At 41.3% G+C, this 25052-nt stretch overlaps 1 protein-coding gene across 1 annotated transcript in view; it reads right to left on the bottom strand.

Annotated features, from left to right (window-relative positions):
* The window catches only part of LOC111869301 (NACHT domain- and WD repeat-containing protein 1), a 275140-nt gene extending 261954 nt beyond the window's left edge, over nucleotides 1–13186 (bottom strand). Inside the window, exon 1 of the mRNA XM_023860707.2 lies at nucleotides 13144–13186. The gene's annotated coding sequence lies outside the window, so the exon portion shown is untranslated. The remainder of the gene's footprint in view (nucleotides 1–13143) is intronic.
* Nucleotides 13187–25052: the final 11866 nt, after the last annotated feature.

Genomic DNA, 25052 nt, shown 5'->3' on the forward strand with positions numbered 1-25052 from the left:
AGATGCAGTTAAACCTAATTAACACTGTAGGCACTGTATAAAGATACAGACTGTTATCGTTATATTTATTTAAATATGAATTGTAGACAGTAGAAAAATATATCACATAAATTTTGGATTTCAGTGAGCAATATATATTTTGTTAGACCTATATATGAAGAGCTACTTATTAGAAAAAAAAATGTAGGTCGCATGAGGAGTAAATGCTCCTCATGTGAAAAAATTAGTTTACTTTGGTTGATGCGAACCAAAATTAAATATAATGCGGAAATCACAATATAGAAAAACATCACTACACGCGTCTTCCTGATCACCTGAATAGTTCCAGAGATGAAACATGCTACCAGAAACACGTATAAACAGCATTCATACCATTCCCTATTTCACAGTATAATATGCCACATTATTTGTACATGATGTGGCATGTACGAGGGCTGGAACTTTAATAGTGGCAACACTGCTGTAGAGACGCCATGCAACGGAACCCAATAATCGCTTATACTACACGTTAGTTACATACCTACCTTACCTCAGAGCAAATGTGCTCTCCCTTCCCACATCACACGCATGCGCAGTGACGAGAAGAACAGAGCTTCGTGTTAACTGGCGGTCTAATGTAGTGTTGTCACGATGATTTTGAAACAGGAACAACGGAGTTGGATGAAGATTGAATGTGCCAGAGGCCGTACAGCACGACATTGTCATCAATGTCTTCAAGAGGCTTGTGGGGAATCTGCATTGCCTTACAGAACAGTGGCAATGTGGGTAAAAGCCTTCAGCGAGGGACGCCAAAATGTGGCAGACATGCGTCGGTCAGGTCGTCCTGGTGTCAGTGAAGAAGAAGTGTATGCTCTTTCCGCGTTACTGGAGAGTGATCGACGCCATACGATTCGTGAGCTGGCCCGAGAGACAGGATTAGCGCACACAACTGTGCTTCACATTCTAAAGGAACGCCTGGGCATGAAAAAAATTTCATCACGATGGGTTCCGCATGTTTTGACGGAAATGCAGAAATGGCTACGATACGACGCTGCTCGTAACCACTTGGAGCTCTATAAGCGTGAAGGAGAGGCTTTCTTACGCCGAATAATTACGCTGGATGGGACATGGGCCAAATCGTACGAGTACGAGCCACAAATGAAACGCCAATCGAATGAATGGCGCCATTACGGGTCACCACGAAAACCAAAAGTTCGGCAGAACCCCAGCAATGTGAAAGATATGGTGATTCTCGTGTACGACTGTAATGGTGTTATCCTAACCCATACCGTTCCCCGACAGCAGACCGTCAGTGCGCAGTATTACTGTTCATTTTTGGAACACAACCAGCGACCAGCTTTGAGAAAGAAGCCGCGACACTTTCTGCAGAACCCACCCATCATTTTGCAGGACAATGTTCGGCCGTATGCAGCGCAAGCTGTGGCTGATTTGTTCGATCGATGGGGCTGGGTAGTGCTGTACCATCCACCATACTCCCCGGACTTAAACCCTTATGACTTCGACTTGATTCCTAAGATGAAGGAACCACTTCGTGGCATTCGCTTCAGAACTGTTCCAGAGATTCTTCAGGCAGTAGACCGCTCCATTCGAACTATCAACACAACAGGCGCTGCTAAAGGTATCCTACGACTTCCACATCGCTGGCAACGGGTTGTACACAATGCTGGTGACTACACTGAAGGACAGAAAAACTTCGAAACATGCATTTATTTTGTATCAGTTGTAAATAAATAGTTGTCACTATTAAAGTTCCAAACCCTTGTATCTTTAACACTAACTGTATAACACATCCTACCCCTGTGTGTTTTATATATAACATCACTTATGTTGGACAAGCCTATATTATTATATATTTCTATTTACTTTACACATAATGAATCTTTAATACTTTCATATTTCCAATATATAACTTACTCTTACCATAAGTGCGGCTACCTCTGTGGTCTAGTGGTCAGAGTTCCTGGCTACAAATCCAGAGATCCCTGGTTCGATTCTCGGCGCTACCAGATTTTCTGAGAAATAGCGGGTCTGTAACGAGGTTCACTCAGCCTCGCGAGGATAATTGAGGAACTATTTCAAGGAAATAGCGGCTCCGGTCTAGAAAACCGAGATTAAAGGCCGTGGGGATCCGTTGCGCTGACCACCCGATACACTCTATCTACAAAAGTTGACACTAACTTCGCCGACAGCGGCGGTCGCTCTGTCGGTATACACAGTGTGTCCAGGTTCTGTTAGGACTGTGTTCATTAAAAATACAAGACGTGAATTACTTTCGAAATTTCACCCTTTTTATTCAAAATAGTCTCCTTCTGAATCAATACGTAGCTGGAATCGATTGAAAAGTTTTCGAAAACAGTCACTGTACTCCTTGTGTGGAATCGCATTTAAAACCGCAGTACATTCCTTTTGGATGTCCTGGATGGTGTCGTGATGGTCTCCTTTCATCGCCAACTTAACTTTTGGGAACAACCAGAAACCTGCTGGAGCCAAATCTGGCGAATATGGAGGATGATCAAGGACTGCGATCTTTTTTCTGGCCAAAAAATCGTGCACGATCTTCGACTTGTGGGGTGGGGCACTGACCAGGGACTTTGCTCTCGATATTCAGGTCGAATTCGAAGAATTCTCGCGCACAAACGATTGAGGACTCCGAGATAATAATCATAATTTACTGTTTGAGCTTCTGGCAGAAATTCCTTGTGAATGATTCCTTTGGAATCGCAGAAAACGGCTAGCAGTGTCTTTACTCGACTCTTTTGCATGCGCACTTTCTTTGGTTTCGGCTTCGTTGGGCTCAACCACGCTGCACACTTCCGCTTTGTGAGAGGTTCATATTGAAAACACCATGTCTCGTCACCAGTAATAATCAATTTTGTAAATTCAGTATCACTTTGGGCCGACCGTAACATTTCTTTGCAGTGTTCCACTGTGGCATGTTTTTCATCGCCTGACAGCGCGTGCGGTACAAACCGCGCACAGACCTTCCGTTTGCCCAAATCCTATGTCAAAATTTGATGCACAGTACTTTTTGTTATTCCCGAAAGTTCTTCGATGAGTTTAGCAGGAACACATCTGTCTGATGCTAGGATTTCCGTCACTTTTTTTCACATTTTCTTCAGTGCGACTTGTTCTCGGCTTTGATGCACGTGGAGCGTTTTCAATGTCCTCCCTGCCGTCACGAAATATAGCATACCATCGAAAAATGTTCAAGCGACTCAAACAATTACTACCGTACACACTTTTCAACATTTCGTACGTTTCTCCGGCTGTTTTGCCTAACTTCAAACAAAATTTGATGCTGGCTCTCTGTTCAACCGCCATTTTCCGACGAGCGTCAGAACAGTACTGTTACATTCAAGGTCAGAACACATGATGCAGCGATGCTTGCGCTTTGAAATTATAGACAGCCACAGCTGAAACTTCAACAATCTTAACGCCAAACCCCGCCAATGGCTTTGCAGGGCAAAATTAAAAAAAAAAAAATCCTAACGGATCCTGGACACACAGTGTAGTTCGCTTGCGGACAAAAACCCACGGAGTTCATCTTACCAAAAGTGCCTTATACCCTAATTGGAGTGTAATGCGCCGTTTGTCTTTATGTTCAGCATCTGGTGCCTGATTATCTCATATCGATACCATTTGTGTCTGACATATCGTATATCCTACTGGTGTCTGATATTGCATGAGTGTTGCCTGGCATGACACAGAGCCGTACATTTCAATGCAAAGTATCTGAAAATGAACAGCAGTTTCCGTGCAAGGAGTTCTCTTATCAGCGCAACAGTTTCAAGATTTATGCGCTACTTGCAACTCAGCGTTTACTGCCTAGTTGCAACATGCGTTTATTGAACACTTCAGAACAGCACGCATTGCACGAAACCATGAGTCGTCGGTCTGTCGCCTTTAGACCACTTGTCCCTGCACTTCTCTCTCTACCAAGTAATAAGCCAAAATATATATATCAGAGCGCTTCAGCATTACCATTCACAACATCAACTGCAGCCAAAAACACTGACTTCGGGAGTATCATCTTTGCTTCAGTTATCGCCAACGCCATAACTGTCACAGTCACCGGGAATAGTTGCTGTGTGCTAACCTTGTGCTTCGTAGATTTCCAACCTCATCTTCTTTTTAATTTACACCATTCTGGAGTTTATCCTGGCTTTATTCAGACTCTGCAGGAGAATTCCGACATACAATCTTCATAAAAGGCATATAAATGTTCTTAAAAATTTTCTGGTAATCTCAGAATTTCCTTCGACAGTATACAATGTCTGCAGTAACAGCAGCACCGTTAAATAATCTAGGAAGCTATAAATCAATTTATAAGGAGAAATGATAACTGTGTAAGATTTGAGGTTTTCACGGCGGTGACTATGAAGGAAGCCGTCTTCTGGGATGTTGCGCCGTGTTATGTCAACCGACGTTTCGGAGGAACGTATCGCCTCCATCTTCAGAGTAGAAGAAAAAAGAAAAACCGCGAGCGAGGAACCAGCGTGAGGAGGTGCTGACAGACTAATATCGAGTCGAATAAACCGAGCTCTATAAGAGCAGGAAGAGAGGGAGAGGGGCTGCATGGGAAATCAGTAGAGAGAAGAGGGGAAGGGTCTGTGGAAATGGACCCGCAGGTAGCTGGCCTGAGAACCCCTGAAGATGGACGGGATACGTTCCTCCGAAACGTCGGTTAACACAGTATCTACACGGCGTCACATCCCAGAAGACGGTTTTCTTAAGAAATGATAACTACTTCCATCATCAGATTAATGTTATTGCCGCATCAGTTTTGGTGTATTTCACAGAATTTCTAGATATAATGGTTGAAATTTCTGTGGTATATAAAACCCCACAAAAGAATTTTATAAGGGACTTCCTGAGAGGTCACGCTTTTTAACACATATTACCACGGCCCTTATTGGAACACACATACAGTAATATACAGATGGACATACGTGCAAACACACAAGATATTTTACATATAAACAGTATTAAAATACGGCCGGTGATGTGTTCATGTAGTTGTACAATAAGAACTTTTAATTAATTGACTGATACTGTCTATTATTTTTTAAGAAATAACTTATTTTATTTACATTAGTATTTTAGTCTAATCTCGATTTCTAATGGTGAAAATCCCTTTATGAAAACTCGTGTTAATGACACAAGCAAGGTTTTTCCTTCGTAGTGTTGGCTTTACCTTCTCATGATGGTCAGTACTGTCACTGTATTAGCATTATCAATAATAAACACACTAAGAGAAGTTTAACAATGATAATTTCTTTCCAATAATTCAACACTAGCCGCTTACGGTAGCCGAGCGGTCTAATGCATGAACTGTCTTCGCTCGCTCGGAAGCCGAGATCGTGGGTTCAACTCTCATTCAGGGCATGGTTGTTCGGTGTTTGTGTGTATATGTGCGTATATCTGTGTTTGTGTACAGGTAGAGGCCTTGTGACGAGTTGATCACCCGCCCAAAGATTCTTATCGGGTGTCTAAAATCTAGTAAACCGAAGTAAACCGGAGAGTTTCATGGAGGTAGGCCAAGGCCCAAATTGGGGATGTAGCGCCAAAGGATTAAAATCCCACTCTGTTAGTTCTCTCCACTATATCCAGTACAACTGGCATTAGAAAAGTTAAAAAGCGGAAGTTAAATCGTTAGAATAAGTGAAACAATCGCACCTTTGTTGTATTGTTGCCAATCAAGCTGAAGTGTCTTATTTGACGATGCTGTAAGTCTCAAGGCTTGTATGGTCCATGCTAGGATGATTAATGAACGTGAAGCAGTTGGTAGAATGATAACTGGCAGGGGAGACAGAAGTACCCGGAAAAAAAAACCACCCATAAGCCGTATTTTTCGCCAAAGTTTCACATGAACTGACCTGGGTTGGAGTCGGGGCTGCCGCAGTGGAAAGCCAAGCCAGTGACTAACTGCCTGAACTCTGGCGCGGCTGCTTCATCAGTCATGGTTTTGTTCGAATCACTACATCACTTGAACAAAAGAGCAGGTGGGCCGCAAAGCACTCTATAAATAAATTACAAAATTACCTGAAATATATATTCAGCGGAAACATAATTACCGCTATTAATTAACAGGGACAGAATTCATGGGAACAGTTCCGAATGCTCAGTAACAAAAGCGAAAGATTAAACGTTACTGTGAGAATAGGAGATGGAAGAATTGAATTCATTTGATTTCATTCATCAATGGATCTACAGCCTTTTGTTGGGCCCTGGTCTTTTCTTCAGTTTCCTAATCACTTTTACACAAACGACAGGGGGAAGAGTTGAATACTTTTATGGATTACGCAGCAGTCAACAAAAGCTGTAATCGAATAGTCGTAACTGAACATGTACTGATTAATTGAAGCTCTTTATATTTTAATGTCAGATACATACTCGTATGATCGGATTTAGTATCGTTTGCTTGTGCGTTAAGTGCTGAATCTCTATCATTAGAACCGAGAGAAATTTATATCGGTAACATTCTAGATTTGCGTTAGAGAAGTGCTTGGTTCCAATCTTGTCTGGGATACTAGCTATCATTACAGGGTTTTCGTGGCTTTCCTCGGCTCTTTTAGACAAACACCATGACAGTTCCCCGATTGAGACACAACAAATTCACTTCAAATACTTCCAAATTCATGATTCACCCGTAATCCTGGTGTTCGCCGCTATATCGTGAGATACTGATTGCGCCGTATCCCATAACACGCAATTTCAAAGTAACCGCACTGTTTCGCCGCGCGGCCCGGGTTCGATCCCGGGTCTGGTCAAGTGGGATTTGTGGTGGACAAAGTGGAGCTGGGGCAGGTTTTCTCCAAGTACTTCGGTTTCCCCTGCCAATCTCATTCCACCAATTGCTCTACAATCACCCTCACCTATCATCTGGGGCTGGTACAATAAGCCAGAAGTGGCAGCAATACAAGGGACTTAGTCCCACCCCACTAGCAACACAAAAACCCGCACTGTTTCCTTTTATAAGGAAAAGAATGGCAATACGTAATACCAAAAACTTGCCGGTTAATTTGTTTCCTATTTGGTCACACGAAAGATTCTAATGGAATTCCGATAGAACACTGAAATTAACTGAATCCCTGATCCTTCTTCGTAACACGTTAATAACCTGATTATATCCGTCCTTCCACTCCTGATCCAGTCGCATCCTACAGCAGACATGTTTTGGACACAGACACATGTGAAGCTCAATACGAACAACACATAATGAGAATTACCTCTCGCTGATAATATTGTGACATGACGCCTGAAAGCCGGAATAGTGGAGACAGAGTATACGTTCATTACTAGGCAACGACTCGCTAAACAGGTTCCTGCGGGCAATGAATACATAAGCAACAATCGAACTAATTTTGGGCTATAGCAATGGAAATGGTGTTTTCTGTTGGATCCGACCTGAGGGTATATAACGAGGATCCAAGGTCGGCTGAGATAGAATTGAGGGAGTTTCTTGAGATGGTAGTCGAAGATGATTGTGAAGAAATGACAAGAAAGGAATTACGCTGTGCAAAGAAGGATTCATGTGTGCTGTAGTTACAGTGAGACTGTTATAAATCCGTTGCCAGGATACGACTAGTGAAGGCTGAGAAGACTTACCGTGTACTAGTAATCTATATAGTGTGGAGATTACTGATAGCGCTGTAATTACTCGTGGTTCCGAGTGGTGTGTGCAAGTGTGTCAATAAATCCAATCTAAATCCCGTCTATAGTTGCACTCCTAAATCGTGACAATATCGAGGCCAACAATTCCAACCTGCTGGAACTTCGAACTTATGACAGAAAATACATAAAGTGTCATTCGACCAATGCACAACACTTTGGTGGGAGGGGGAGCAGGATATACTTTTGGTACACGTATAATATTATTATCTAAGAATTCTTTGAAGAAGATGAAAAATGACATGGTGTCAATCTACAGTATTAGTCATGGTCAGACGTACAAATGAACTATACACACTCTGCTCGTGAATAATTAAGTAATGTACAACTAACCCCATAATTCGTGGTCCTTTTTGAAAACTGTAAATCACAGATCAAGGAATTCGTTGTGTTAAGGAACCCAAATGTCCTTCATCGGGTTTATGAAATCTCGCCATTCGACCGCATTCTGGGCTACATTTATCCAGTTTAAAACTTTACATGTATTCATAAAATAAAATGCATGATATCCTACTATTTATGTCTAGGTCTCCTGAGTGGTCTTACTACTTTAGTTTCCCTACTAAATTTTACATATATTTCTCATTTCCTTCATGTTCCGCCCATTTCCTTGAGTTAATCATCCTAACGATATTAAATGAAAATTTATGTTACGAGGCTTTTCATAGTGAAGATACGTGTAATTTTCACCGATATATTATTAAATAAAAAACGACGAGATGTGTAGGCATGCAACAAGTACGGGAGAGATGGAAAAAGTATAACCACTTCTACCGGAAACCTGTAATGAGACAGATTTGGAGAACTAAAATTAAACGGGAGGATAATATTCGAACAGAACTCAACAAGTAGGAGTTTTCAGGTTGTGAACTGATTTCGTCTTGTAAGAGCTGAGGTTTTCACAGCTGTGACTATGAAGAATTCCATCTTCTGGGATATGGCGCCGTGTAGATCTTGTGAATCGACGTTTCGCAGAAACATATAGCCTCCATCTTCAGGGTAGAAAACTCCTCGAACGAGGAAACAGCGTGAGAAGGTGGCTGCAGATATACCCTGAAGATGGGGGCGATATATTCTTCTGAAACGTCGGCTTACACAAGATCTACACGGCGCCACATCCCAGAAAACGGCATTCTTCATGGTTTCATCTTGCTTAGGACAAGGTCCCCAGTGGCATACCCTTGTGACCGTGGTAAGAAACCTTTGTGTTTCATCTAATGTCAGAGATGTCTTGAGTATCTGAACGACTATTAGCTTCTCAACAGGCAACGTGCTCTATGGATTTAGTTTGATTACTCAGTTTTCTCAGTTTGTTACTTTTCAGTTCTCAAACCTATTTCCCATACCACTTTATTCTTTCAGGGTCTGAATCCTTACGCTGTGTGAAGTCACTTGTCCCACTCAGTTGGGATCATGCGAGGCCCACGAAGCGACAGGCTGGCAGTGTGTAAGTAGCTCGGCTATTTCAAATTGCGTTCGCAGCTGTTTCGAGTGTATCACCCCTCATCAGGTAAGACTGGGGGTTCCAAAACACTCTCCCACGATGAGAACTAAGCTTCTGTCCCTTCACTAATCAGAACCCGTAACCGTACATGTTACTACCCATTCTCACGTCATGAAACATAGACATTTGAATCCCGTGTCATCGAAAATCGTCGCTGAATGGTCAGTACTCTTTGTACTTGGGAGGCTGTAAGACAGAAATCCTGAAGGAAAACTCAGTGTTTTTCCTCAATTCATCCAGGAAAATTCTTAGCACCTCAAAAGAAGCCACAACTAATTCCTCCCTGATGCATGAGCATGCAGGGCTCTAACGACTCTCAGAAGGACTGCGTCATGGTCTAACATCCTGATGTAGGGGTTTCCCTTTAATATTTTTCACTGTCAAAATATAAGAAAACATACGTATAAAGGAATTTACCGTATTTCGAAAGCTGACAGACAGTGCCAACTTGCGAAACTTCGTGCAGTTTGTAACCTCTATATTATCACGTGTATAATGACTACAGCCAAGTCGTAACTACAAGTTGATTTCCACACTAAGTTTTCTCAATATAATTTCACTAGTCTTTACTTGGTAACGACTGTCCAGAACGGCTAGTCCTCGGCCACATCTTCACTAGACGTTTTTTTGTAACAAATCTTCGCTTCCGTTGTCCACTGGTTAACACAACACAGCTGAACCCTTAACTGAACTGACTGGCTGTAGCGTTAAATGTCTTCAAGATTACTCTTCGGCACGGACCCCACGGAAAATTCTTTCTTCTTTAGTCAAGATGCATGTATATTGACACGTTACCTAGTAGTGTATATATGCGAACAACATAGAAAATACGTCTTCTGCTGTCAAGAATGCGTGTTTATTGGTCCGTTACCTAGCAATGGTTCTACATGTCACAATATTAATAATAGACAATATCAAGAAAGTTCCTGCAGTAGGATGCAAGATTCTATCTATATTACTTTTTTATTCTTAATTTTTGTGAAAATATACACCAAACGATGAGGAATAGGCAATAAAGGTGTGGGAGTATGTGATTCTGTCTCTCTTTGTGTCAGTGATTCTCAATCTAAAATACTTTTTCACAGCATTCAGTCTTAAGTAACATTTTGACGTGGTGGTGCTTATAAATTACATAAGTTGCTTCAGTCACAGGGCGTGGAAATTTAGGAATAGCGAAAATAAAATACAAACTTTTAATTAAATTTGGCAATAATTTCCAGGTGATTAATTCTGACATTTACGATAATATCCGATTGCAGAGTTTAAAAATAGTAGAAAAGATGCAGTAGACTAGTTGAGCATAATTACGTCGTATTCTTGCCAATAACAATCAGGTCTATATTCAACGAAACAGTATCGGGATTTATGAAGGTCGCAAAATATACAAATAACTTTTTTAGATCTTTCTCGGAAACCTGTATTTTAGGCATATAGCCATTCTTATTCTTAATGACACAGACCGAACTGTGAGATATGCAGTCTGACATTTATTCTCTTCTCGTGCTACTTATACAGGATTAAGTCGTGTCAAAATAAGTCTCAAATTCATTACAAGTATACTGCATGAGTTCCGCGTGTGGAGGCGGGTTTGAATATTTCCACCTTAGCCATGCGAGTCGCAGAAGGCGACGAAAATGGAACCCGGTGCCTGGGGATAAAATTGGGCCACCCTGTCACTGGGGGACATAATAACAGGGACCTCGATCTCCAGGTTTGGGGTTGGGCGCAAGGCTGAGGATCTTACTCTGTAAAAGAATTACTACTGCGAAATACAAAGAGATGAATATCGGATGAAATCTGGCAGAATTTTCCAAGGAACGCTATAGGTCAATTGGGGCTATTTTGCCAATGATGATTATGATTATGTACGCGTAGATTAACCTGTTAACCACTAGGTTACCTATCTCGACACCCAGAGGACATTCACTTCTTCACAATCATGGAAGCAAACAGTTCCGTTGACAAAGTCAGAATATTCCAATTGACGAAATATACGCCACAAATTACTGCAGATCTGAGGATGATATTAGTTTTTAGGCAGCTGGTAGTATCCGTTCTGTTTCGTCAGATTTAGTCCAAGCCAAGTTTCCTACATGCTCTCGCTTTAAATCAAGGAGCACTTCAGTAAAACATGAATTGGAACAATCTCTAACAGGGTGGGCGCGGCTGTTTGCCTAATTACCATATCAATCATATTTCTTACCACCGATCAGTCACACTGGACGGAGTTGATGACCTTTTATAATTTATGATCAGACTTCTTTTTTCCTAAAATGGGGCTACACCTGGGCTCTTGTGAACACGGTAATGAATCTTCGAGTTCGACAAAATTCTGGGTATTTCTTGAGTGGCTGAGCGACTGTTTGCTCCTCAAGAAGGGGGAGGAGGAGTCAATTAGTTAGATTTCGCTGCATTAAACTTTAAAATATATCATTTTGTGTTCTCACATAGAACTAGGCGTGTTATTTATGTTTGCCCGCAAAATGGGTCGCGAACTCCAATCGTATCACAGTGTAAGACGATTGAATACAATCCCTGCGTCGTAATCAGGAAGTTGCAGGTTCGATAATCTGTCTGGAGACAAGCTGTTTTGATAAGTAACGCGCAGTTTTTTCTCGGCCTCCCAAAAAAATTACTCTCCCACTCGTTACCATTTAATTGCTGCAGTTGGAAAAGTGACAAAATAATCTAAGAAACAGATAAGTGTTATAATTAATCTACTTTGAACAAATTTTCACAGGCGACACAAGGTTTTGAAACCTATTTCAATACAAGTATTCTAACTTTAGTTTTTCACGCATCAAGTTGACTGCTTCTTTCCAGAATGCTCTATGTGTGTTCATCGCCATTAGACAATAAACCAAAGAACCAGAACAAGCAGCTACCATCATCACAAACTTTTAAACATCGAAGTCCTTGATACCGATAAATAGTACCATATTTAATTTTGACTTTTCGCCAATAATGTACATCACAAATAATCAAATTAAAAAAAAGGAAAAAAAAGTGAAGTTTCCCTTATGCTTAATTAGTTAAACATTATGCTAGGAAGATACATGGGGGAATGGAGGTATAGCTCCACCATTCCTGACCTCGGCACTAGATGGAGGCGAGTGGTCAGCTTCACATCCTTGCCGCTCTATTTCTTGTGAAAGAGCCCCCGGCACCCATTCGATGGGAGACTGGGTGGGCCTCAGAGTCGGTCTGAAGGGTGTGGAGAAGAGAAAAATTCTGCACTACCGGGAATTCAACCCGGGCCGTCCAGCCCGTAGGCTCGTAGCCCGTCGCTATACTGACTCATCTATCCCGACTCATAAAACAAAAAATGAAAAAGGACATCATAACTTACATTTGTAGTATCCTCCAATGAAGAGAAAGAAAAGGAAATGGTGAGTAGAACACTTCTACCAGTCTACTGTTCATTTAGGAACAGGCCGAACTTCAAAGTACCACTATTGTAACAGTACGAATTGTCCGAAAGTTATACCGATGATTTCAGTTTGCAAGGCACACCCTTTGGAGAATAACGGCAAGGTAAATACATTAACGCTATCGATACATAACAAATTACCTTTAAGAAACCCTTGAGTCAATTAGAATTCAGAAGAGCACTATCCTACCTGCACTTTGTTAACTTCGTAGAGGAGAGTTCGTCACGAGAAGCCAGTAGTTCCCTGCCTTTCTAGACCTTGCCTGATTCTGTGGAATCCGATTGTTTTTTATCGTGTTCAAAAGATGTCACTGATGCCTATTGTGAACCAAATAACCCAGTTTCCAGGATCTTAATTAAAGGTATTCACAGCTACCTTCCGAATCCAAATGTCCCCTCCTCCAACCGTGACACGAGGAGTACCATTGCGTAATGACAAGGAATACACTTAACATGGAGACATGTGAATATTGTGGATATTAATAATAATCTTTGCAATACCGGAGATAGACGAATAAGTAATATAATTCGTACTTACCTTTAACACGTATCTTCGCACTGCATTTCGCCAGCTAACATTTGTAACACAAAATTCTTGATTTTAATGTGTTTCTAATTTTATGCAAAATGTTATAAGTTGCTGTTCTTAATTTTATTACCATATACACTTATTAAGTATTCTCATTAAGGGCAGTACTTGTGATGGTTTCTCTTCAAAATTCATCATATCAGATCATACAAATTAAATTTAGCTAATATTAACATTTCAGTTCCGTAATCTGGATATCTTTGTTGAGACAATGTTTTTTTGTAAGATTTGAGGCTTTCACGGCGGTGACTATGAAGAAAGCAGTCTTCTGGGATTTGGCACCGTGTATATGTGTGTTAACCGACGTTTCGGAGGAACGTATCGCCTCCATCTTCAGGGTAGAAGAAAAAATTTAAGAAACCCGCAGGCGAAGAGACCGTGAGAACCGGTAAAAGCTTTTACCGGTTCTCACGGTCTCTTCGCTTGCGGGTTTCTTATATTTTTTCTCCTACCCTGAAGATGGAGGCGATACGTTCCTCCGAAACGTCGGTTAACACACATATACACGGTGCCAAATCCCAGAAGACTGCTTTCTTCAATGTTTTTTTTCCTGCGGCAATGAAAAGAAGTCAGCTCGTGTCTGTAAGTTATAAAATAACTAGTGTAATATCCGAAACTGTGATGAAACAAGCATTGTGTAGCTTCTGCCAAAAACTGTCTGACGGAAACTCCAACGTTAAAAGTTATTAAGACGGGATGAGCGAGATGAGTCAGGAATCTAGACAGAATGGATGACGGTGAATCCGCAAAAATAACAACATTTTATAAGACGAAAGGAAGACGAGGCCAAGGATGACCAAAACTGAGGCGTCTTAGTAGCTTAGAATAGACCTAAAAGCATTGAAAATCAATAATTGGCTGTGGGAGGTACTGCAAAGCGACTTACAAAAAGCTACTGTAAAGGACCCAAGAGACACCGCGCTGCAGAGCTAGGAAGAAGAAGAATGCGCGCTGAAAATTTAATGGGAAGTCTCTTACAAACCTCCGTACCTTAATTTCATCATCTCTTTTCTCTCGTATTTCTCTCTCATTCATTTTAATTGCTCATCCTATCGTAATTCCTGTTCCCTCCTTTCTACCCTTTTCTTTACTGTCAAAACAATTGAAATAAATTTCCCCCGAAACATGATATTACAAAAGGAAAAGAACTATATAATTAGCCTTAGTATACATTGTGATATATCAATGATTTCTCCGAGGTCAGCGTTCGCTGTGAGCGCAAGCGCTGCCTGGGGGTATGATTGCTGGCATATTCTTAGCCTACAGCGTCTAGACCAGCTCTGAGGCCCACCGAGTATCACATCCAATGGGTACAGAGAGTTCTTTCACCACGGTGCAGGGGGCGAAGCTGACCACTCGCTTCCATCTGGTACAGAGGTTAAGTATGGAGGAGCTGTACCTCCACTCCCTCATGGCTTCCTAGCATAGTGCTTATTTAATTAAGCAAGGGAACAACACCTTTCATCATCAGATGGCTTCCAGTACACAGGAAGTACACTGGACCAAATCGAAAGCCAATACGATACGCTGAAGATAGACATGACAGCAGGCAGACATCTGGGCATATAAGTACGTATGGTTGATATGGGTAAAGAAATTCACGGTTGCAGTAGCACTACGAGGTCGAGCATTGTCATGCAAAAGAAGAACCCATGCTTATCAACTCAATTCCGGTATCCTTTCGGCGAGAATAGAATAGGGAATTTACTTCTTTCATAAAATTACAAGAAGATGTGAATGCATGTGCGTGCGTGCGCTAACGGATGAAGCTCGCTGTTCTGTTATCAGTGGCTTTCACAGTGATCATCACAAAATTCCATTCTCATTTCTGTGCTTTAAAGTGAACAATCGTTTTCCTCTTGGGTTCAAAGGGTAAACAACCACAAAGATCGCTTCCATCATCTAAACGCAACAACTATATCCATAGCAGCATCAAAGGTTATAGGTCACGAGGGCGGATATCACACAGGTGGGTAGGGTTTCTGGGGCGAAGGAAGTGTGACAGAGTTAGCAACCACTACAGCATGGAACAACACTTTCGTGCTAAAGTGAAGTACAAAAAGTAAAGTTGTACCTTTGCTCGACGAATTAAGCACGTCATGAAGGCGTATGGAGGAATGGAGGGGTGGATGTATAGATCTACATTTTCTTTACCACGGCACTAGTTTGAGATGAGTGGTTAGCTTCACGCCACGGCCGCTTTACCCCCGGTACCCATTTGATAGGAGGTTGGGTGGAGCCCAGAGCCGGTCTGGACCATTTGGAGAAGAGAAAATTCTTGACCCTACCGGGACTCGAACTCCGACCCCTCAGTCGTCCAGCCCGTAGCCAATCGCTATACCGACTACGCTACCCTACTCCTAAAGTGAAGTATAACAGCGATAAATACAGGCAACATTATGTATATGGGCATGTTCTTGCCCAGTCACGTTAATGCGGAAGAATCATATTATAATAATAGTTAATCAATGTTTTTGAATATATGGAAACTGTGCGTCTTTTGCAATGACAGGAATAACTGAAAGGAGACTGTTTTTGGGCTTCTGTATCCAGGCTGCTGTCTTACGTCTGTCATATAATTTCTACACTTGATCATCTTAAGTCATGTGTTACAAAATTTTTACCAGCAAATATTTTGCCTTATTTTGTGTGTCACATAATTTACACGAATCATTTCACATATTATATGACATTAATTTATAGTCTTTAATCTATTAAAAATATAAAATTATGTCTGAGGAAGAGTGGTAGGGGCGACAGCACAAGAGCTTTCTGACTTACATAACACGCAAAGCGGCCTCCGTAAACTACAGGTAACGTTCCCACCTCATGACCCGTGGTACGCGGGTTCAAATACCCGGCGGAGGTCGTCGAATTTTTAAAGGCGGAAAAATTCAGGGAACAAGTCCTCCAGGAGGGACGTTAAGCTGTGTGTCCCGTGTCGTAACTTTACGGCACGTAAAAGAACCTCATATCCCCAAAGGGGATCACTGAGCCAAATTCCAGGACGTTTCCCGCCCAACAATAGTCTCTAAGACCTCTGATAGATGGGGGGAGCATTATAGATACCGCTAAGCAAGTGGCCGAACTCGCTTGCTCGGCGGGACTGATGGTACGCACCATTTATCGGTAGGGTATAGAGACTGGTAGAATATCATAGAGGGAAGCACAATAGATCAAACTGGTCGCGGTGTATGGGGAAACCCACCCTCTCTAAATAACTAACTAACTAACTACATAACACGCATTTAGTACACATAAAGAAAAGACATGTCAGTCCAACATTATTATTTTCTGTATGTTAGACCTACAACCCCGAAACTGCAAAACGGATTCTAATGACATTTTTACAACTAAAATTTGTCCAGTGACTTTAGCTTTTTGTTGTATGGGTCCAATATGAACTTAAATTTAGACGAAACTCAAAAACATTTATCCTGAATAAATGACCATCACTCAAAGCTTTCGGCATAATATGCAACATATGCGGCGTTATATTCCCGAAGACACAAGGACTACAATGAACTGTACTGCAGAAGACAGATGCACTACACGGCTTTATATCCCAAGACAGTGAAATCTTCATAATCATTGCCGTGAGAACTTCAAATCTTATAACATAACATCATAAGTAATTTTTCTTTGTAGAATTTTTGGGCACCGTCTGTACTTAATAAAGCAGGAATAAAAAGAAGTTAGACTTAAGATTTTTTTATTGCTAGTGGGGTAGGACTAAGTCCCTTGTACCAGCCCCAGATGATAGGTGAGGGTGATCGTGGAGCAATTGGTGGAATGAAGATTGGCAGGGAAAACCGAAATACTCGGAGAAAACCTGCCCAGTGCCACTTTGTCCACCACAAATCCCACTTGACCAGACCCGGGATCGAACCCGGTCCGCCGCGATTGGAAGCCAGCGACTAACCGCTTGAGCTATGGCGCGGCCAAGTTAGACTTAAGATTTCATTCTTTCTCTTAAATAGGTTAATACCTATGCAGCAGTATAATAACATAGTTACATATGCAAAAATGTCCATCAATCCCAAGTTGATATGCAGATTTACAAAGGACTTATTTTAAAAATAAATATTTAAGAATTAAGTACAGTCTGAAGTCCTACTTCTGAACGTTGAATGTAATTCCTTCTAGAAAACTGGGACTCCAGGTACAGACAAAGAAGGAAGTTTAGTCTCAGAAACGTTCTTCCCTGCTCGTATAATTTGTTCATTTCAGATGCAATATTTCCTTATATTATAATAATATAAAAAGATGGAGGACTGAAGGATCTTACCTTTTAAGATAAATGACAGAGAAATATAGTTTAACGACACCTCACAATGACAAGTTGTTAGCGAAATTACAGTAGTTTAGATATGGGATGCGCTGTCAGGACGCTGCTTCCGAAACGTGACGACAGACCTCATTGGACCCGACAGCACTGTCAGCTGGAGCCTCGACTCGGGGCAGGGTCGCTCTTGTTGATAAGGTCGAAGGGAGAATTCACTCTAGAACAGCTGACGGCCTGTCTGGAGGATAAACAGGAAATCCCACGCACAACCACAAGCGGTAGGCCACTGAAAGTTAAGGCGCCGGGTTACAACTTCTGCTTCCAATCGGAAAGCCTCGGTTTCGATTCTTGGCCTGGAGATCTTCCCCACATTCTCCAAGTAAATTCTGTACAACATCATGCTATAACCGTTTCTTTCCACAACTTTCCCACTTCAACATTCACAGTTTCCTCACACACACTGTTGTATAACCTGTGCAGGTCTAGATAACCACTGTCTAGTGCCTCCGTTCATTAACTTTCTTCAGACAATTCAGTGAAATAATTAAATACAGTAGAACTTGGTTATAACGTCATCAAAGGGACCTAAAAATAGTGTCGTTATAAACGAATGTCGTTGTAACCGAAATGGGCACTTCCACAGTAGCCTTATGTTAGTCACGTAAAAATCTACCAAAAACCGAGTTAAAATGTTGCATTTTTTAGTGAAATACGTAGTTAAGTACAGACTAACGTAACATTAACGTGGAATTGCCCAAATGTGTAATATCAAAGACATATTACAGCGCTTTTCACTGACAATACACACAATATTTCACGAATCACTTTAACTTTCTCTTCAATGCTTAAAACTTTCCTTTTCATTGCCATGTTTTCGCTACTGCACTTCTCTGGGTTTAGGCAGGAACACTATAGGGTAAGTAGACAATGTGAGGTCCTGTTAGACGAGATTCTAGGAAAGGAATGCAGTTAACAACCTGCCGCGTCCTCTTGCACTATTCACACATTCCCACCCCACACCCTTGTTTTCGCATAAAACCCACGCTCCTCTTGCAGCCCACGGTCGTATTCTTCCAGGAGAGTCACGTCAGCAAATAGAGAAAGTGAGGGTGGGCAGACACATCGAACTTTCCCACGATATCAGAGAAATTCAGGAATGAAAACGACGTTACATACGAGGTTGATGCATTTGTGCATGTCATACTAAGCAAAGTATAAAAACAGTTGCTTTATGAGGAATTAGTTCGTATCATTGAATATTTGACGTAATAGACAAGGTGTCGCAGAAACCGATGTTGCTATAACCAAGTTTTACTGTATATAAATTTGTAGTCTTCGGGCAGGATGAAAGGCACCTACTCAGTAGGGCCTTTTAGATGAAGCAATCCTCTTCTTAAATATGGAGCCCCCTTCTCAACTCCTTCAGTGACAATTAACATCTGATGTCCTTCACAGAGCAGCTACCTTTTATGCTACATGAGAACCGAAGATATGTCGCATAATGAAGCTAGATAATGAAGAGTGGCCACAGATCGCTCTTCCTTGATGAGACTACGCAGTTGATCAAGCGATGCATCATGAGATGTGAGGAGTGCGGACGAAGACGTCGTGATATATTTTAAAGTAAGCTACTATCCCCACTGCGACTAAGGAAAGACACAAATACGCATGTCGACTGTTCTCTAGCTGAGATTCGAACACACATCTCATGAGTAACAGTCAGAAGATTTATAAAGTGGAAAACTGTCTAGTAAGAAAATATATTATTATATACGAAGCCATCTTTAGTACTTGAAAGAGTTTCTGTCTTACTGAAGTCATATAAATAAGAATTCCTAAGAACCATCCGTTCCTGAGTCTAGAAATATCCCCTCGTGCTTCTGTGTTACTTCCGGTCGGCTAACGAATGGTAACCGCCACTGTTGCTCTTCGAAATCTCATTTTAGTTAAATATTCCGGAAATTCCAAATGCAATGATCATCGCTATTTTTTTTTCATTTTCCTTAGTGGAACTCTTCATACGTAAAAACCAACATATAATTTAACACAAAATTCTTTCTTGAATTGATTTCAGTGACACCATCAGCTGATTCCAGCAAAAGCAAGTGACATGAGCTAAGTAATATGCACTATACAAACGTTCCCCTGCATATCATAAGACAGATAAGACATTTGTAACTATGATCCATGATATCTGCAAAAAAACACCTTCGAAATATTGCTCAAAACTTCATGTAACGCAAAAATAAAAACTTAACACATTATTTCTTCGGGGTTGTCAATAAGTGTGGTAATTCTTTAAATGTGGTAGTTCTTTAGAATTTAAGAAATCTCACGCTATTCTAGAAAATGTAAATTTATTATTATGTTTGCAGAGTCCCAACATTGAACATTACTCATACATTAAGATATTTGTATCTATCCAGAATCTTACAAAAGATTTCCTTAAGATCCAATATTTTGTTTTCCTCACATTAAACTTAAGCCCCTTTCGTTGTCTCCTCCTTGACATTTGAGGATTCAAGCTCTGTTACGTCATTATTATTGGTCTATCGCCGCTACATCTAATTCTCCTTCATTCAATCGCCCTAACAATAGTAGGTGAAAATGAAAGCTATGAATCTCCTACTAACGCAATTTGCTGTAGGGCCGCGCCATAGCTCAAGCGGTTAGTCGCTGGCTTCCCACCGCGGCGGCCCGGGTTCGATCCCGGGACTGGTGAAGTGGGATTTGTGGTGGACAAAGTGGCGCTGGGGCATGTTTTCCACGAGTACTTCGGTTACCCCTGCCAATCTTCATTCCACCAATTGCTCCACAATCACCCTCACCTATCATCTGGGGCTGGTACAATAGGCCAGAAGTGGCCGCAGTACAAGGGACTTAGTCCCACCTCACTAGCAATAAAAAAATTAAAAAACGCAATTTCCTCCATTCTCCTGCACCATTTTCTTCAGGTGCAGGTATTTCCTTCGTCCCTTTATTGTAAAATGTCAGCAGCAGCAGCTTCAATGCGTAGGCCTTCAGGCCTGTACAGGCTCTAAACATTTTCGACATATTTCTATGTCTTGCCGCGTCCTTTATCAAATATTTTCAATCTATACTCTTCCTCCAGGGCGTATAAATAGGCAGCATTACCCCGACTATGAAAATATGAATCGACATAAAACATTCTTGCATTGAACTACTGTTTCGTGAAACTTTATTGTTGCAGGAAGTATAGGGAGGAAACGAGAGATGAAAATATGACAAGATATGAATACAAAGATATACGGGAAAGTCAGAATAAGGCTGAAAACAACGAATTGGCGTGTGTAATGAGGACATATTAGAATCGAAGATAGAGTACAGCGGATGGATGCAGATAGGACTGTTGTGTCTGCATAAGAATTTTCATTTAATGGCTTATGATAATGTTGCAGGGTGCAAAATTCTCAATGCTACAGTAAAAACTATGATCAATTAAATCCTGATAAGATTTCAGGCTCTTACAGCAGTGGTTATGAAGAGGTCCAGCTTCTGGGATATAAACGTCGTGTAGTCCACTGAAAGTCAACGACGTTTCGTAGGAACATGTCGCCTCCATCTTCAGAGTCAAAGAATAAGCCGAGCAAGAAACAAGCTCTGCTTGTCACTTGATCTCACGTCGGCTTCTTGCTTGGCTTATTCTGCGACCTTGAAGATGAAGGCGACATGTTCCTTCGAAACGTCGGTTGACTTTAAAGGGACTACAAGTTGTCATATCCCAGAAGATAAATTCTTCAAATTCTGGTATGAGTCTACATAAATAACAAATTCACTCCTCTCCTATAAAGCTTCTCTTTGTTCATATCTTTCCATTGTTACGTGCTATCTATTCATAACCTTCACCTAATATTTTTATCACAATTAAATCATGAAGGAAGAGACAAACGGGGCGTATAGTCCACAAGGAGGAAATGAGGATATTTTGATCTGAGTGCTGGAAAGATGAATGACACTCCTTGTAAACACAAACAAGAAGATAATATTAAAACGGGTCTTATGTAAAGAGGGTTTGAAGCGGTGCATCGGAATCAACTACATCAGGATAGAATCCAATAGCGAGGTTCTGTCAGACCTGAATTTCTTGACGAAATGAATTATTATGACCTGTTTTCTGCATTTAAATATAACCCTAGGCTTCCAGATAGCTGCTTCCACTGAGCTTTTCCAACCAGAATTCTATACGTATTTCTTGTTTTTCATGAAGTTTCTACATGCTCCACCCATATCATCATTAGTGATTTAATCACCTTATGAAATTACACGAAGTAGACTAGGTTTTCAGAATGTAGTCCCCTGCGTCATGATGCCGTGTAGTCCTGTAGGCAGATTCGACTTTCAGAGGAAATTTCTATTTCCATCATCAGGATTGAAACACGTAAATTGAGAAACTGACTCGTTGCATAGTCGTATTATGTCTAAGTGACAAGTTTCCTTGTAGCCTGCTTATATAACCGAGCCAGTTTCTCAGCCTGTACACTTCTACATGGAAGATGTATGGAATATTTTCCCCCGAAAATCTGGTATCCTTCTACAAAACTATACGGCGTCACAATCTGAAGAAGTTATAGGGTCCATTACATATTTTTTCCAGTAATTTGTTGCTTCTTCTCTCTCTGGTCCACATATCAAGGAAAAGTTATTTATGTGACGTCGTACAGTTTGGCAGATAGGTACCAACCTTCTCGAGGAATCTCCTGCCTCCAGCTTAAAGGTATGAGTGGTCTTGTGTCATGAAGCTCTTCGTATCAAGTTATTCCGAAACGTTAGTACCTATCTAACAAACTACACGGCGTCACTTTCAAGAAGACAGTAATGTTTATAGTCGCCGCAGTTATAATTTCGAATTTTACAGAGTCAGTTACTCAGTCAACCAGTTGGTTAGTTAGTTAGTTGGTGTTGGTTTGTCGGCCGATCGGTCGGTCGGTTGGTTGGTTGGTTGGTTGGTTGGTTGGTTGGTTTGTCGGTCGATCGGTCGGTCGGTCGGTTGAGTGGTTGGTTGGTTAGCCAGTTGGTCGGTTGGGTGCGCCCAGTAGTTTCCTAAATATGTAGGGAGAACGGAAGCAGCTAGGTGGATGCCACAGTGACGGTGAGTGGAAGACCATGTCAAAAGCTAAGATCGATCGATATGCCCGGCACACCGCGAAGCTCTGGGTCACAAGCGATAGTGATGACCAGCTGGACCATATTTTAGTCCAGGTGGAGCCAGCCTATTTGTTTGTGGAACACGTGGTATTGCTAAAACCGCACGATATCAAAATTACGTTTATTAAAAGTTTGTTGCACGTTCAAGTTACAAAGAAATGAATCCTAAAATCGTAACTACGAGTATGTTTACTATCTACTATTATACATCATAACTCGGCCTATCCATGAAAGGTTGTCTTTATGGGTTTCATTTAGTTCTCCGTGTAAAGAAGGCATTACTTTCCTATACATCACTAAAAGGTTATGTTTGTATGCGAGATGCAGTATCGTGTTCTGGGGGCAGAAACAGAATTTCCTGATATTATCTAGAAGACCAGTTCTCTTTAATAAGTTGTGCTTCCTACATTTTAGACTTCTCAATCGGCACATTCTTGTAGCGGTAACCATTTAGACTTGCGTTCGGAATATTCCGATTTTAGACCGGCGTTTCTCATAGATTCTTCAGGTATTTCCGGCAAAACTGCAGAACAGTAGCCCCATATAAGGCACGGCAACCTCATTCCAAATCGTTATCCATGCTCAATTTATAATCATTTTCAAATATCTTTAAGATGTATAAATTACTGCAGTTCAGTGTAATTAAATGAACCAAGACTGGATTCTAGTTGGGTTTCCTATGTAATTAATTATGTATTTAGTATCAATAATGTAGGAATATTAATTCACTCATTTAATCTCAACAGATATTGTCCCTGTAACTCTTAAGATAACTTCGTATATGTTCGGACAGCAATAACCACTCCAGGCAATATTACATAATTAACTCGATCTATCAGATTGGAAAAAAAAATCTGGTCAGTTCAGTCACTTTGAATTAAATCAAAAAACCGCAAGATATATGGTAAATTTTACTGGACATAAAATGCATGTTTAAGTTTTCTATATACTTCTGGATATAAATATTTTTCCCTGATAAAGAGTTAGCAACTTACGCGCAAAGTGAGCGTTATTGTCATCCCATCTTCATCAAATTATAAACGTGACGAAAGAAGTTCCATTAAAATTCTCCAACATAAAATTTCATGAAAATTCTTAAAGGGGATCTCTATTAGTTACAAGCGAGCACACGAATTGGCTGATATGACATAACTAATACGTGAAAGGTAAAAAAAAAAGTAAAGGTATTCCTGTAACAGGCCGTGAAAGTCCGTAGGGTTGTGAGACGTCGAGGTTCCCAGTTTTTCTAGACATTCGGCTTACAGATGACGGTAAGTTTGTCAGCCTTACACGCTGGCCACCCTTTACTCCTGGTACTCATTTCTGTTAGAGGCTTAGTCGACCCCATTGTCATAATGCGGCTGGAGGTATTAGGTAAATTAAAAAACAAATCCACCTCATCGGGACTCGAACCCGCGACCGTCTGGCTTGTAGCATAGCACCTCAACCAACTAGGCTACCGCGTGCCCCTAAACTAATACGTGCGTATCTTCAAAATTTCGTTTCTGCAGCCCCCTCCACCAATAATAAGAGAGCAAAAATTAAAAAGAAAAAAATATAGAGCCTATATTAAGATATTTTGTGGAGATGTAATTTCAAATGAACTGGATGAATATTCTGATGATAAATGTAACCACTGTGCCCAAGTCAGCTAGACAGATATACTTGTAACACGACCAATCACACAAAAACTCAATCATCAAAGATATAGAAACTCAGTCACTGAGTTAGTCAAGCAGGAAGTACGAGCAACTCAGTCGGATTGGCAGACAGACAAAGATTGTGTTGGTGGGTCAGTCACTTCTGTAGCAACCCAGTCATGCAAGAACTCAGACAAAATGCCTGAGCCAAGGAGTTAATTGGGCGAACAGCAAATCAGATATGCAACCGGTAGGACACTCAGTAAGTAACTAGGACTGCAACTCAAGCGGCCTCCGTAGTCTAGGGGTAACGTTCCCACCTCATGACTCAAAGTACGCGGGTTCAAAACCGGCGGAAGTCGTGGAATTTTTAAGGGCGGAAAAATTCAGGGAATAATTCCTCCGGGAGGGACTTTAAGCCGTGGGTCCCGTGTCGTAGATTTACGGCACGTAAAAGATCCTCATGTCTCTAGGAGACCTCTGAGCAAAATTAGGCAACAAGTTTCCTGCCCAAGTAGTTTCCAATGCCTCCGGTAGATGGGGGAAATATCAGGTACCGAGCGCCGACCTCGTTGGCTGAACGTGGCTGATAGCACGCACCAGTAACGGTAGGGTATTGTAACCGCTCACTTCCTTTGCGCCCTTTTCGTTGTGCGCCACTCCACCACCGCTCACTTCTTTGGGTTCTTTACTTTAATCAGTAGAGCTGGGTTCCTATCCCAGGGTCTTATAAGGGTCTGGCTCGGACAGGGCAGGAAGAACACTTC

The sequence above is a fragment of the Cryptotermes secundus genome, unplaced genomic scaffold (assembly GCF_002891405.2).
Source record: "Cryptotermes secundus unplaced genomic scaffold, Csec_1.0 scaffold274, whole genome shotgun sequence".
NCBI lineage: Eukaryota > Metazoa > Arthropoda > Insecta > Blattodea > Kalotermitidae > Cryptotermes > Cryptotermes secundus.